Here is a 14,754-nt window from a genome sequence, read left to right as displayed (position 1 = left end):
TATAGTATATAGATAGATAGACTTTATATATATATATATATATATATATATATATATTTTATATATACATATCATATATTATATATGAAGAGGTGCAGCAACATCAAAGGCAGGTTAACTAGCAAGTTAGTTTTTGTTTGTGGCAGATGTTCAGGTGCAATAAAGACTGCAAACAAACAGGAAACAACTTCTATCTCATTCCAGGGTGAAAAACTAGAGGTAGTCGATAGCTTCCGCTATCTGGGCGACCAAGTTAGTAGTGGGGGTGGGTGCGCTGAAAGTGTAGCTGCTAGAATAAGAATAGCCTGGGCAAAGTTTAGAGAGCTCTTACCCCTGCTGGCGACAAAGGGACTCTCACTCAGAGTAAAAGGCAGACTGTATGACGCATGCGTACGAACAACCATGCTACATGGCAGTGAAACATGGGCTGTAACTGCTGAGGACATACGTAAGCTCGCAAGGAATGAAGCCAGTATGCTCCGTTGGATGTGTAATGTCAATGTGAATACCCGTCAGAGTGTAAGTATCTTGAGAGAAAAGCTGAACATTAGAAGCATCAGTTGTGGCGTGCAAGAGAGACGATTGCGCTGGTATGGACATGTGGTGAGAATGGAGGAGGATAGCTGCGTGAAAAAGTGCCACACCCTAACAGTTGAGGGAACCCGTGGAAGAGGTAGGCCCAGGAAGACCTGGGCTGAGGTGGTGAGGCAAGACCTTCGTACATTGGGCCTCACCGAGGCGATGACTACGGACCGAGACCTTTGGAAATGGGCTGTGCGTGAGAAGACCCGGCAAGCCAAGTAAGATCGTTGCCAGTGCCCCTGGACTGGTTCTTGTGCGGGTGGCACATGAGATGCACCATTTTGAGCGTGGCCGTTGCCAGTACCGCCTGGCTGGCTCCTGTAGGATTTTCGAGCGAGATCGTTGCCAGTGCCCCTGGACTGGCTTGTGCGGGTGGCACATAAAAGACACCATTTCGAGCGTGGCCGTTTTCGTGCGGGTGACACGTAAAAGCACCCACTACACTCTCTGAGTGGTTGGCCTTAGGAAGGGCATCCAGCTGTAGAAACTCTGCCAAATCAGACTGGAGCCTGGTGTTGCCATCCGGTTTCACCAGTCCTCAGTCAAATCGTCCAACCCATGCTAGCATGGAAAGCGGACGTTAAACGATGATGATGATGATGATACACACACATACATATATATTTTATGTATATATATATATTATGTATATATATATATATATATATTACACACACACACATTACAAACATATATATTACATACACACACACACACACACACACACACACACACACACACACACACACACACACACACACACACACACACACACACACACACAAGCCTATACAGATGTATATAATTGTGTGTGTGTGTGTGTGTGTGTGTGTGTGTGTGTGTGTGTGTGTGTGTGTGTGTGCATGTGCATGTGCAAGAATATCCATGCATAAAATATATTTAGGCACACAACACTAAAGTAAGGAATTCTCAACCAGAATGGCACCAATCCAGATTGGCAGCAATGTAATGGAAGCTACTTTGACTCACTTGATGATAAAGATCTCAATCTTGAAACATTCTTTATCACAAGATTCATTTTCTGTTTGTTATTAATTCCTTCTATTATAAGTTGAATAGGTCTGTAAGTCTAAACATTGGCTGAAGGCAGAATCCAATTCTAATATCATCCGGGAAGTGGTGAGGCTGGAGGGGTTTTCTTTCAGAGCTGTGATGATTATGCCAACCTTTAGAGACAGACGAAAGGTTTACAAGGAGACTCTTCTTGGATGTTTTACATTAATTAGAATAATGTAGATATTTGAAAATAAAGAAAAAAACAATGCAGGTGAGGAAATTAGAAAAAAACATACAAGGTGATGTCAATAGATGAAAACAAAAAGAAAAGATGCTGTATAATGCTAAATAAGTTATTTAATGATCTTATATTATTTCAAGAAAGATTCCTGTTCTCAACACACTATAATGGCCTGCTGGTAACAACACATTTCTTTGAACTCTTTATTTCCTGTATTCTATTTCAAAAGGGAAATTTTTTCCTGAAATATTAAACGATCATTAAACAACATACGTAAGGTAATTTAACCTTTTCTCTTTGTTTTATATTTATTGACATCGCTTTAAATACTTTGCCCTCACTTCTCTCCTGCATTGCTCAAAGGTTTCTCGCAAACATTTATATTATTTAAAGATTGTGAGGCTTCAAGAAAACTACAAAACTTTTATAAATTCAAACAGATGATGCCCAAAGAATGTTTGCAGTATTTCAACATATTGGATTACATTAAACTTTAAATTCTCCTCAGAACTAGAAATGTGTCAATCTCACAGACATAAATTATTCCACATAGAAGTTGTTTTTTTTTAATTTAAAAAAAAAAAAGAAAACATTCTCATCATAATTACATAATCCCACCAGAATAGTGGACAAGGGTTCCTATACACACAACAAAAGCTATGATGTTGCAGGCCCAACCCATGCCAGCATGGAAAACTAACACCAAGCGATGACGATAACTATAACAGGTGCAGACGTGACTGTGTGGTAAGAAGTTTGCTTCCCAACCACATGGTTCTGGGTTCACTACCACAGTGTGGTACCTTGTGTATCTTCTACTATAGCTTTGAATCGACCAAAGCCTTGAGTGGATTTGGTAGATGGAAACTGAAAGAAGCCCACCATATGTGTGTGTGTGTGCGTGTGTATGTGTGTGTGCGTGTGTATGCGTGTGTATGTGTGTGTGTTCCCCACCACTACTTGACAACCAGTGTTGGTGTGTTTATGTCCTCAAACTTAGTGATTTGGCAAAAGACACCAACAGAATAAGTAACTGGCTTAAAAAAAAAAGTCCTTCAAGGTGGTGCCCCAGCATGGCCACGGTTTAATGACTGAAACAAATAAGGTGTGTGTGTGTGTGTGTGTGTGTGTGAATATGAAATTCCTCCTTGAGGTCTGAGCAAAGGTCTTCACAGACCATCTTGGGTGCTCCCCAGCCACCAGCCCCTATTAAAGAGAAAGAAAACTCTGACCGCCAAAACTCTCCTCTATGGTTGGTTAATTGGAAATGATGCCATACTATTCTTGATAGGGACCAGAAAGGTACACCAAGCCTAATATTCTCAATTTGGTCTGCAATCACTCCATCATGTGACGACATGTGGCATACTGTGCCCTTGTACAGGAAATGTCACTTTGATGGAAGGAGTGAGCTTGGTGTACAACACATATTTGATCCCTATAAACAAATCATCTGAGCAGGTTACTCAGTGGGACCCTCATCTGTCAACTTCAAAAAAATGTACTCTACAACATACGTTGAGTACTTTCTCTCTTCCATCTGAACACACACACACACACACACACATATATATAACTGCATCCATTACATATATAAAATGTTGACAAACACACACATATATCAATTAGCAATTAAGTCATTGAGTATGAAATAAGTAGTGAGTCATGTCAGCTGACCTTTCTTTCCGTTAATTACATCAAGTTAACAAATCAAATCTTGAGATTGTACAGACAATAATATTTCAGTGAGTGTATATAACCTAATAACCAATAGTTGGCTGTGTTGGTGGGAATTTATCTAATAAGCTATTCACTCACAGTAAGATACACACACATACACACATACATATACATATATATATATATATATATATATATATATATATATATATATATATATATATATATATATATTACAGACACACACACTCACATACACAATATGGCTACAGCAGGTAATAATATAACATGACATTGTACTTAAAACCAGAAACACTACAAATAAAAGACTTCCCAGAACAAGATATGAATGTACGTAGAAAGCATTTCAATTTTCCTTGAATCAATAAAATTGATAAGAGACAAGAAAGGAATGAGTGACTCGGACAAGAGCATATCAAAGATAGTTTTACAAATACACACTGAAAAAACCAGCCAATCAACTTCGTTATTCCAGTAGGGTTGGGAGAGGTGGAAATTCGCTACAGTTGCCCTCACAGCTTTATCTGTGGGTCAAAGTACAGAAATTCTCATCATTTGATTAAGAGTTAATCAGAGAAGATAATTTAACAATTGGTTATTTAAATGGTGTCAGTGCAATGTGTTTTAGTTTGGGTTTGATATCATTTGTTGCTGGGGGGGGGGGGGGGTTGATGTAGAGTTAGTGAAGCAGTGAAACTCTTTGGTTCCTTCAAGCCAATTTTGGTCTTCTCTAATATGTGAGCCAAAATGTAATAATATTCATTGATTGCCATTTATTGTATTGTTGCCTAAACCACTTTCAGAGTTAATAACACACACACAGACTTTAAAAGAAAAGGTAACAGCACCATTGTTGCCTATGTACCAATATTTATCAAATATGGATAGACAAATAGATATTCATATATATATATATATATATATATATATATATATATATATATAAGTGTAGAGAGAGAGAGAAAGAGGGAGAGAGAAATTATGTGTATGTGTGTGTGTGTGTGTGTGTGTGTGTGTGGAGAGAAGAGAGAGAACACACACAAAATTACACATACAGAGACATACACACAGGTACATATGTATGTGTAAGTTTATATATATATATTTTTCCCATATCTATTCTCATCATTTCATGTGTGCGTGTGAGAGAGAGAGTGCCAACAGGGCTAATAGCTAATTCTTCCATCAAATTTGCATTGTCTTAATACAAATAAAAGCATTATCTCTCCGCTTCTTAGATACCAGTTAAGGAATCTGTTGACTATCTGCTAGAAATAACCCTTCTATTCTCATTCTATCAGATCCAAATAACTTTGCAGATATTGCTGAAGAAATCTAGTGTAAAAGATGATAAATTCATAATAGCTCTTGGTAACAAATATTCCCAAAGACTTTGGTAAACTATCTTATCCTAAAGACGACATTTGATCCAAGTGAACTTCATGCTATAAAGAATGAGATGTGTATGAAGTAGAGGTGCTGGCATTGGTCGTTGTTAAGGAGTGGTAGAAGTGTTCAAAAAGACACTGCTAACAGATGGTCAAGAAATGGGAGGAGAAAAAACACAGACATTATTATAAACAGATGGTTGGTTGCAGGTGCCACGCGAAAGAAATCTATATTTTGTTTTTCCTCTCCTAATGTAACTGCTGTCACTGTTAACGTAATGGTTCTGGTAAAGTGATGGCATTTTCTTCCTACTCTGTGTCTTTGCTATATTTCTATAGAAGCAGGCATGGCTGTGTAGTAAGAAGTTTGCTTTACAACTATGTGGTTCTGGGTTCAGTCCTATTGTGTGGCACCTTGGGCAAGTGTCTTCTACTATAACCTCACGCTGACCAAAAGCTTTGTGAGTGGATTTGGTAGACGGAAACTGAAAGAAGCCCATTGTGTGTATGTGTGCCCTTCCCATCACTGCTTGACAACCAGTATTGGTGTGTTTACACCCTTGTAACTTAGAGGTTCAGCAAAAGAGACCAATAGAATAAGTGCCAGGCTTTAAAGGTAAAAAGTACAGGGGTTGATTCATTTGACTAAAAAATCCTTGAAGGTGATGCTCCAGTATGGCCAGTCTAGTGACTAAAATAAGTAAAAAGATGTGTGTACCTGTGTTCAGCCCATGCCAGCATGGAAAACAGATATATGATGATGATGATGATGATGATGATAGAGTGAGCTTATGTACAGTTCAAACAGTTGATCACTATAAACAAATTATTTGAGCAGGATGTTGAACAAGAAATGGCAGAAGCTGTTGTCTTTGGTAGGACAGACCACCTTATATATATGCATACTTCATTGCCATATTTCAGTGTTACCATATTTCTGCTGAAAAACACTTCCTTTGTTTCAATTAATTTTGAAAACAATGAAGAATTTAGTCAAATATTTTGGTCTTTATTATGATGGGACATCAATTAACCTGAAATATTTTCATGGACAGATTTAATTTGGACTTATTTAAAACAAGAAGTTTGTAGATCATAGAGCCAGAGGCAGACTGGGGTGAGATACAAACACAGACTGAGTCATACAATTAACGCTTTCGTTAACATATTTTTGTTAAAAACACTTCCTTTGTTTTAATTAATTTTGAAAGTAATGAAGAGTTCAGTAAAATATCTCCGGTTGTTATGAAGCTGGTGTTTGGAATATAAACTGACATGAAATTGCAAGTTGGTACCATAAAACTAAGAGTGGTTTCATGTGAGTTCGTATTAAAAGGGGTTAATCTGAGACCGTGTGTGTGTGTGTGTGTGTGTGTGTGTGTGTGTGTGTGTGTATACACCCACCTACCTCCTTGTACTGAGGTAGAGGTTGCTAAACAATGTTTAACAAATCCAAACAAAATCAAAACCAACAACAAAAACATAAAACAAGACAAAAATACACCAGTTTATCACACACCGCTGCCAAACCTGACACCACCCAGCTCTCATTTATCATTCTCTTTATATATATATTATGCATCTATACATACACACATGTATACACATATATATAAACATACATATATACATATACACACAGTGAATTTTCTTTGTTTATTGTTTTTGATCTTCAACTATCATCTGCTGAGTCTTTGAATTCCCAGACAGTGTTTCCAGCTGGTTTTTAGTTCAGATGCAACAAGAAAAACAAAAAACAAAATAGCTTATAGCCTTTTGTTCTTTTCTTCTATTTTCTTTTGTTTCAAACTAATATTTTTTTTCACCTATAATTTTAGCTTAATTATTCCCTCTCGCAACCCAATTTTTATAATATATTGATTATGCTGTACATTTCTGGCTAATTCACATTGTTTCTTTTATTTGTTCTTAAATTTTCAAGTACAAAGTCTTAATAGTCTAGGTGTCTTACCCCTGACCTTATTATTAATATCATTATTATTATTATTATTATTATTATTATTATGTCAAGCTGGCAGAATCATTAGCACGCCAGGCAAAATGCTTAGCGGTATTTTGTCTGCGGTTAGGTTTTGAGTTCGAATTCTGCTGAGGTCGACTTTGCTTTTCATTCTTTCAGGGATCAATACAATGAAGTAACAGTCATGTATTGGGGTTGACGGTAGATGGTATCCACCCCCCCCCCAACTCACCCTTGAAAAAATTGCTAAGCTTAAATCTGAATTAATAACCATTACTGTTGTTGTAGTAAAAAAATAAATAAAAAACGAAAATAAAAGACTGCAGGTGATCAAGAGTGGTGGTCATGGCCGGTGTTAACAGATTACTTTCAGCAGGTGTCTGGTGTAGGCGAGAGCTGGATGAGGGCACCTGCCATTGGTAGACTGGATAATCTTAGATCTGTGAAGTTTCTTGACTGGTCCTAGTTGACAATCCTCCCCTCCAGGGTCTTGATATGAATCATCTCTGTATGGTCTATAGCATTACTTTTGTGTTTTCATTCATTTCATCCGATTTTGGTATAAGCCCAAATCCTAACACACACACACACACACACACACTTAGAGTAATCTGTCGCTGTTATGTCTCCTTCCCACTCACCCATCACCCTCATCATTATAAGATTATTATAATTATCATTGTTGTTATTATTATTATTATTATTGCTGTTATCTTTTTATGAGCTGGCAGAATTGTCAGCACGCTGAACAGAGTGCCTGGTGGTATTTCTTCCATCTTTAAGTTCTAAAATTAAATTTTGCTTTCATCCTTCTGGAGTCAATAAAATAAGGGACCAGTTGAGCACGGAGATTGACGTACTCAACCAGCCCCCACCCCACCCCCAAATTTCAGGCCTTGCGCCTACAACAGAAAGGATTATTATTATTGCTGTTGTTGTTGTTGTTGTTGTTGTTAAACAATAAGATATAAATTAATCTAATATCAACAAATTCACACACACACACACGTCAATGGATTTCGTTTAGGGAATAATTAATGAAAGTGTATCCTTGTGAGTGTGTGTATGGTGTATGAGGGTGTGAGTGTGTGTGTGTACGTATGGTGTACAATTAACCATCTATAAGACAACTTGCTAGAAATAGCAGCCAAATCTCCTCCAAATCATACCCTGCCACCTTTCATAAAGGAAAGGAATATTAGATAACACAGTCTCGGGTATAAAAAAAAAAGACAGGATGGTCACGGTTGGAATGTCTTTCCTTATAGTTCTACTTGATCGGACCCAACAGATAAGCCTCCCATCTTACCCTTGTCACTCACTGCAGCTTATTTTCCATTAGGATCAGGATTAACCTCAGACACACCACCAAGGGCTCACCCAGAGGTCCACTGCAATAATAACCTCCATGGAACCCTTCCATCACAAACCGGAACACAAACGGCCACGGCCACATGTAATTCCACAGAAACCTCTCACACGATAACTGAAGAGGTTCCACATGTAGCCAACAGCTGTGGAATTGAATGGATCAACTCAACGACAATAGCAAGATTAAATGCTTTCTCCTCTTTCTCTCTCTCTCTCTGCTGCTCTCTTTCTCTCTCTGACCATTTCTATTAGTTTATCTCTCTCATTGACTGTCTCTCCCCCTCTCATATATATATATGTATATCAGTCTCTCTCTCTGTCACTTTCCCTTTATTTTTCCCTCTATCTGTCTCTGTGTCTGGCTCTCATTGCTTGCATCTCTTTCTTTTTCTGCTTTTACATATGTATATATATATATATATATATATATATATATATATATATATATATGTATATTTGTCCTTCTCTCTGTCTTGCTTTCTCTATATCCACGTACGTATCTGTCTCTCTCATCTGTGTGTGTGTGTGTGTCTCTCTCTCTCTCCCCCCATCCCTACCCCTTTCTCTCTCCCTCTCTCTCTCCCCAGCAGAAATGGGTTTGACAGGTGGGCAACAGCTAAGTGCATGTATCAACATATATTAACACAGATATTATGTCACTTCAGAAGAGACAGACAGACAGACACAGACTGAGAGGTCAGCTGCAAGATTTAAACACATCATTAGAGTGACAAACAGGGAAAACACACAAAAAAAAGTCAATCAATTACCCGGTTTGTTGTTATTTTAATTTCTAATGCGTTAAATAAAAATAAATTCAGCTGAATTTTTTTTTGTTTTGTTTTTTCACAAACTAATTTTGGAGGAGAGGGCAGGGCCCGTGGTATTTGCAAGTCCTCCAAGACCAGTTGAGCTTGATGCTAATAACGTCTGCTTGCTTATACTGCAGCAGATCAATCAAAATTTGCAGGAAAGACTTAGAGATTCCAGAGGAGCAATGTTCAGGGGAGGAAGGACTGGAGAGTTGAAGAGCATGAACACATCATAAGTAACAAAAGGTGGAAAGATGAGCAGAGTGGGGGGTGCCTGAGTGGTGGAGGTACAAGACAAACCATCTGCAAGGAACTGAGGCAATGATAGCAGAGAGCTTTGTGCCTTTACAGAGCTTCGACAGAATTGTTAGAATGCCAGACAAATGCTTAGCAGCATTTGTTCTGGTTTGATGCTTGAAGTTCAAATTCTGTCAAGGAAAATTTGCCTTTCATCCTTTTAGTACTTTTGGCACAATCAACCAGTTGGCTTAGCATGTAACACAAGCCCTGGATATATCACATATGTGCGGTTTTCTATATCTGTATTTAAGTTACTGGTTTAAAGTAGTATCTCATGTTGTATCCGTTTATGTTAAAGATGGTATCATAATTTTTGGTAAATGGAGATTAATAAAATATTCGACTAAAAGAAGCACTGGAGTTGATGTAAATTCCTCAAGTGATGATGTTCCAGCATGGCCACAGTTCAATGAGTGAAACCAGTGAAAGAATACAAGAATAACAATGGAAATTTCTTCTAATTCAAAGACTTTGCCTCAACTCAATCAGGAGAATAATTAAATAAATAAATAAAAAAGTTGGCCATATGGAAAATATAAAGAATAAAATAAATAAGTAAAAGAATTATGTCAATGGGTAGAAGTGAGAGGAGAAAAAGCAGAGAGAGAGGTTGTGGTGAGAAGCGAAAGTGGTGGTGGTGGTGATGGCGATGGGATAAATTCAACATTTTAATGAGATCCAAAAAGATAATAGAAATACCAGAGAGGAGGAGGAGGAGGCAAAGAAAAAGAAGAAGAGGAAGAAAAAGGAGTTAACAAAGAAGTAAATAAATAAGAACAGAATTGTTAAGGAGAGAAAAGAAGAGGGGCTGGAGTGAAAAGGACCAGATGTGTGTAAGGGGTAAGAAGAAAATTGGTTAACTAAGGAAGGGACCAGAATATGTAAACACACCCTCTTCAACCTCCCCCATCACTACCTGACAATCACCCGACCAACACCCCCCCCCACCTATACGAGGAAGCTAACAAAAGACAATGGAAGAATATAATGGTAAATGCTTTCAAGGCACCACAGAAATAGATGGATAATGTTATCAGTGATATTTAATGAATGAGAGACAAACTGTTCCTGGATAGGCAGCTAGGAAATAGCAGGTCTAAGAATATATGTAGCTAGATGCAGGTGTGGCTGTGTGGTAAGAAGTTTGCTTCCCAAGTGGTTTTAGGCTCAATCCCACTGTATGGCAATTTAGGTGTTTTCTACAATAGCCCTGGGACCAACAAAAGTGGATTTGGTAGGTGGAAACTGAAAGAAGCCCATCAGGTGTGTATATGTATGGGAAGGAGTACTCTTGCTTTGCCTTGACATCATATGATAGATATGAGTGAGACTCACTGTCATGCAAGTGATGTCTATTTTCCAATCCTCCATGAAAACATGTCTGGTCACAAAGAAATATTACCATATTTGGAAACAGGTGGAGGATGTTAAAGAAAGGGCATCTGGCCATATATATATACCCTTCCTCAAACTTCAGGCCTTCTGACTCAATTAGAAACCATCGGAAGAATTATTTAGAGCATTGGAACCAATGCTCTGCAGTATTTCTTCTGGCTCTTGATAGTCTGAGTTCAAATTATGCCATGGTCAACTTATTTCATTCTTTCAGGGTCAATAAACTAAAGAACCAGTCAAGCATGTATTCAACTGACCGGCTCCCTTAAAAAATTTGCGTTCTAGGTTCAAATTCTGCTGAGGTCGACTTTGCCTTTCGTCCTTTTGGAGTCGATAAAACGAGTCCCAAACAAATACTGGGGCTGATGCAAGCAACTAGTCCCCTCTTTTCACAAATAAAAAACAAAAATCCAGGCCCTATGCATTTTTTGTAGAAAGGATTAGAATTCTTATCATCATCAGTAATAGTAGTAGTAGTAGTAATAGTAGTAGCCGCCAGCACAACTACTATCATCATCATCATCATCATCATCATAGAACAGGAAATTCTAGTGCTTCACTGTTTAAATAAATGATGTGTAATAAATCTGTGTTGTGTTTGTTTAATAATTCACTTGGTTAGCATAGTAAAGCAGGGGGGGGGGGGCAAGCAAACAGTGCTGTTAGCAAACATGCAAGTACACGTACACACACTTATATACTCTCATACACACACACACATAGAAAGCCTCACCCATGCGTATATACTGATACATCAGTCCCACCCAGAAATGGTCGTGATGGTCTGACCTACAATATTGACTCACCACCTTTTAGTCTATGATTGATTAAGGGAGGGAGGGGATCGGAAATAATGGAACCAAATCTTCTGCTTAAATTAATAGACACTTGCTCCAGCTTTTGTATGCATCTGTCAATCAATCAACCATTTCACCAGCCCAGATACATATACTTTCTCTCGCTCTCTCATACACACACAAACACACACACAGACCCATACACACACACAGGTTAGATTTTTTTTTTAAATCTTACAATGGATGGGCAGGTAGGTGGGTAGGTAGATAAGTAGATAGAGAGAGAGAGGCAGACAGAGAGAGAGAGAGACAGACAGACAGACAGACAGACAGACTGATGATATATATATATCAATAGACAGATAGATAGATAGATAGATAGATAGATAGATAGACAGATCAATAGACAGACAGACAGATAGATAGGTAGACAGACAAATCAATAGACACAGACAGACAGCCAGACAGACAGACATAGATGGATAGATAGATAGATAATGAATAACATCTGTCAAAAGTGGTATCTCACATGAGTGTACTATGACTAACAGGATATCAGTTTCTTGAGAGACAGACAGACAGATAGGAAGGTGTGTTGACTAACAGAATAGATATGTAGATAGGTATAACATAGCTGTGTGTTACATGCATGCACACATACACACACACATATATATATATATACATGTATAAATATACAGAAAAGATATATACACACAAACAGAAGACAGACAAATGGAGCAGCAGACAGGTGGAGTGAGAGAGAGAGAGAGAGAGAGAGAGAGAGAGAGAGAGAGAGAGAGAGAGAGAGAGAGAGAGAGAGAGAGAGAGAGAGAGAGAGAGAGAGAGAGAGAGAGACTGGAAGCGAGTATGTGAAGGCATAACGTTAGCCAAGTGCTAGGTCTGTCTCTTTCGTGCACTTGATTTTAAATAGAGTCGGTAACATGTAGACGTTTGTTTTCTAGAAAGTGATTACCTGAAAAGCACAACAAAGGGAGCGCGTTAACTGCTCGTAAAGTATGTTGAGTTTTGGCTAACGTGAGTGGAGGGCGCACGAAAAAAAGGAGGGGCAGGTCCTTTCTAGTATATGCTATTGTTTAATCTCAAGTCGTTCCAACCGTGACCATCCCATCTTGTTTTTCTTTAACCACAACGTACCCTGGGATGACATTGTCTCATGTACTTCTTTGCATTTTGTGTGCATGTGTAGGTTTTTTTAAGACGATCTGATCTGACGGAAATTTGGCTGCTATTTTTAGCCGGTCAAACGAAATTTAGAGGGTCCTTTCACTCCCCGCCGCCTTCCCCTGTTGGTTTGTGAAATAATGTCACCCGAAACACGAGACATTATTATGCAGTGTGTAACCAGATTGGTTGATAGTGACAAGAGATATATGCTGACGGGAAAAGGGTGGGAGTACACACACACACTTCGCTAGAAGACGACATTCTTTGTGTGTGAGAGTGTTTGTGTGTAAATATTTGCATACAGAGAATAATTTACACACACAAGTGTATGTATGTGTATAAGTATCAATATATCAATATATATATACACACACACACACACATATAAACATCAAACTTCCTTTTCATTTCATGTTATATATTAAACAGTAAGATTCACAATAACACACACACACACACTGATATGTGTGCGCGCGCGCTTTTTGATAGATTGAAAGATGCGTGAAGAGTTATGTGTGTGTGTGTGTGTGTGTGTGCGTATACTCACACACACACACATCTATGCATGCACATATACCAGAAAATGAAAAACTAATTGTTTATTTACACCCATAAACACACACCGAGATTTCCAAAAAATAAAACTATATATAAAGAGAGAGACAGTGTATCTAGACGGACAACAGCAAATTGCTATTTTATGCAATTACACACAAATCTATAGACATAGAAATATGTACGTATGTGAGTGCGCGTATATATATCTATATAGATTATATTAGCATTCTTGTGTTTCAGTCATGACTGCGGCCATACTGGAGCATAGAGAGAGTGTATAATACAAATCTGTAAATGGGTTTGTATATAGGCGTGTGAGTGTGTGTATGTAAAAGCTATATATACCCCAAATCAATTCAAAACGAAAAATGCTCATGTGTGTACATATGATGCATGTTACACATGCTACAAGAATGCATGTATTAATTACACATACTTTAAGTTTTTGTTCAGATAGGGGCTAACAAGGTGGGGAGGGAGTTCAAATGGTCATTTGACCTACTAGAAATAGCAGCTAAATATCCCTCACATTGTACCCTAACCAAAATAGAAAAATGAAAAGACGATACGTTAAATAATACAATCCTATGCGTACTGTGTCAGGAAAAGTAAACAAAAAAAACTTTTAAGGTCAAGATTGAAACGAGTTTCACCACGAGCCTCCTCGACTAGGGCTAAACAAAAAACCCGTTAACCTCCAGTTTCTGACCCGAGCAAAAACGGATTTATAATCAATATTGTTCAGTTGAAGAACAGCTGGTCAATAGGCGAGAATATAGAAGGTCACTAATTCAAAGAAGAACGATTAAGGGGCAACTATGAAGAGAAAATTGATCACTGTGGGTAGAAAGACAAAGTGGGACAGAGGACAACAACGACAGAACACCCCACCCCAGTTTTGTGTCAAACATTCCGGGTTTTTATTTCCTCTTTTCAATCCGCCACGAACTTCACTCGGCTTCTTGAAATGTTTAATGTCGCTTATTTGTGGCGGGTAGGCAGAAAGAGATTAGTGAACACGGTGACAGAACAGGTCTCTAGGCACAGTCTGGGTTAGGGTTAGTATAGAGAAACTAGCTTGTTAAATGAGTAGGTTGGTTGTTTTGGTGGTGAAGTTTGTAATATTAGAATAAAGGCCTTTTTTTTTCTTAGTGTAGTAGGTCACCCTTATTATATGTATACCAAGTACCTAGTTGTATCGTATACACCCGGGGTACAAGAGAGACCATGTGGAAGGAAGGGATTAAAAGAAATAAATAAGAGAAAGATAGAGGGGTGTGCGTGTGTGTAGTGGGGGAGGAAAAAACAATTGAATGAAAAAATAGAATTAGAAAGGAAATTATAAGGGAGGAAAGAAGACAGGAAGAGAGAACAAAAGAGATGAAAGAGGGAAAAGAAGAAATAAAAAAGAAAGAAAGGGAAA

The 14,754-nt window shown here is 38.1% G+C and overlaps 1 protein-coding gene across 4 annotated transcripts in view; it reads right to left on the bottom strand.

Moving 5' to 3' along the window:
* Positions 1 to 14,754, bottom strand: part of LOC106871497 (pleckstrin homology domain-containing family A member 2) — a 146,785-nt gene that overhangs the window by 121,153 nt on the left and 10,878 nt on the right. The window lies entirely within an intron of this gene.

The sequence above is a fragment of the Octopus bimaculoides genome, chromosome 18, assembly GCF_046866305.1.
Source record: "Octopus bimaculoides isolate indiv1 chromosome 18, ASM4686630v1, whole genome shotgun sequence".
NCBI classification, from domain to species: Eukaryota; Metazoa; Mollusca; class Cephalopoda; order Octopoda; family Octopodidae; genus Octopus; species Octopus bimaculoides.
This window is presented reverse-complemented; position numbering and strand designations above follow the sequence as displayed.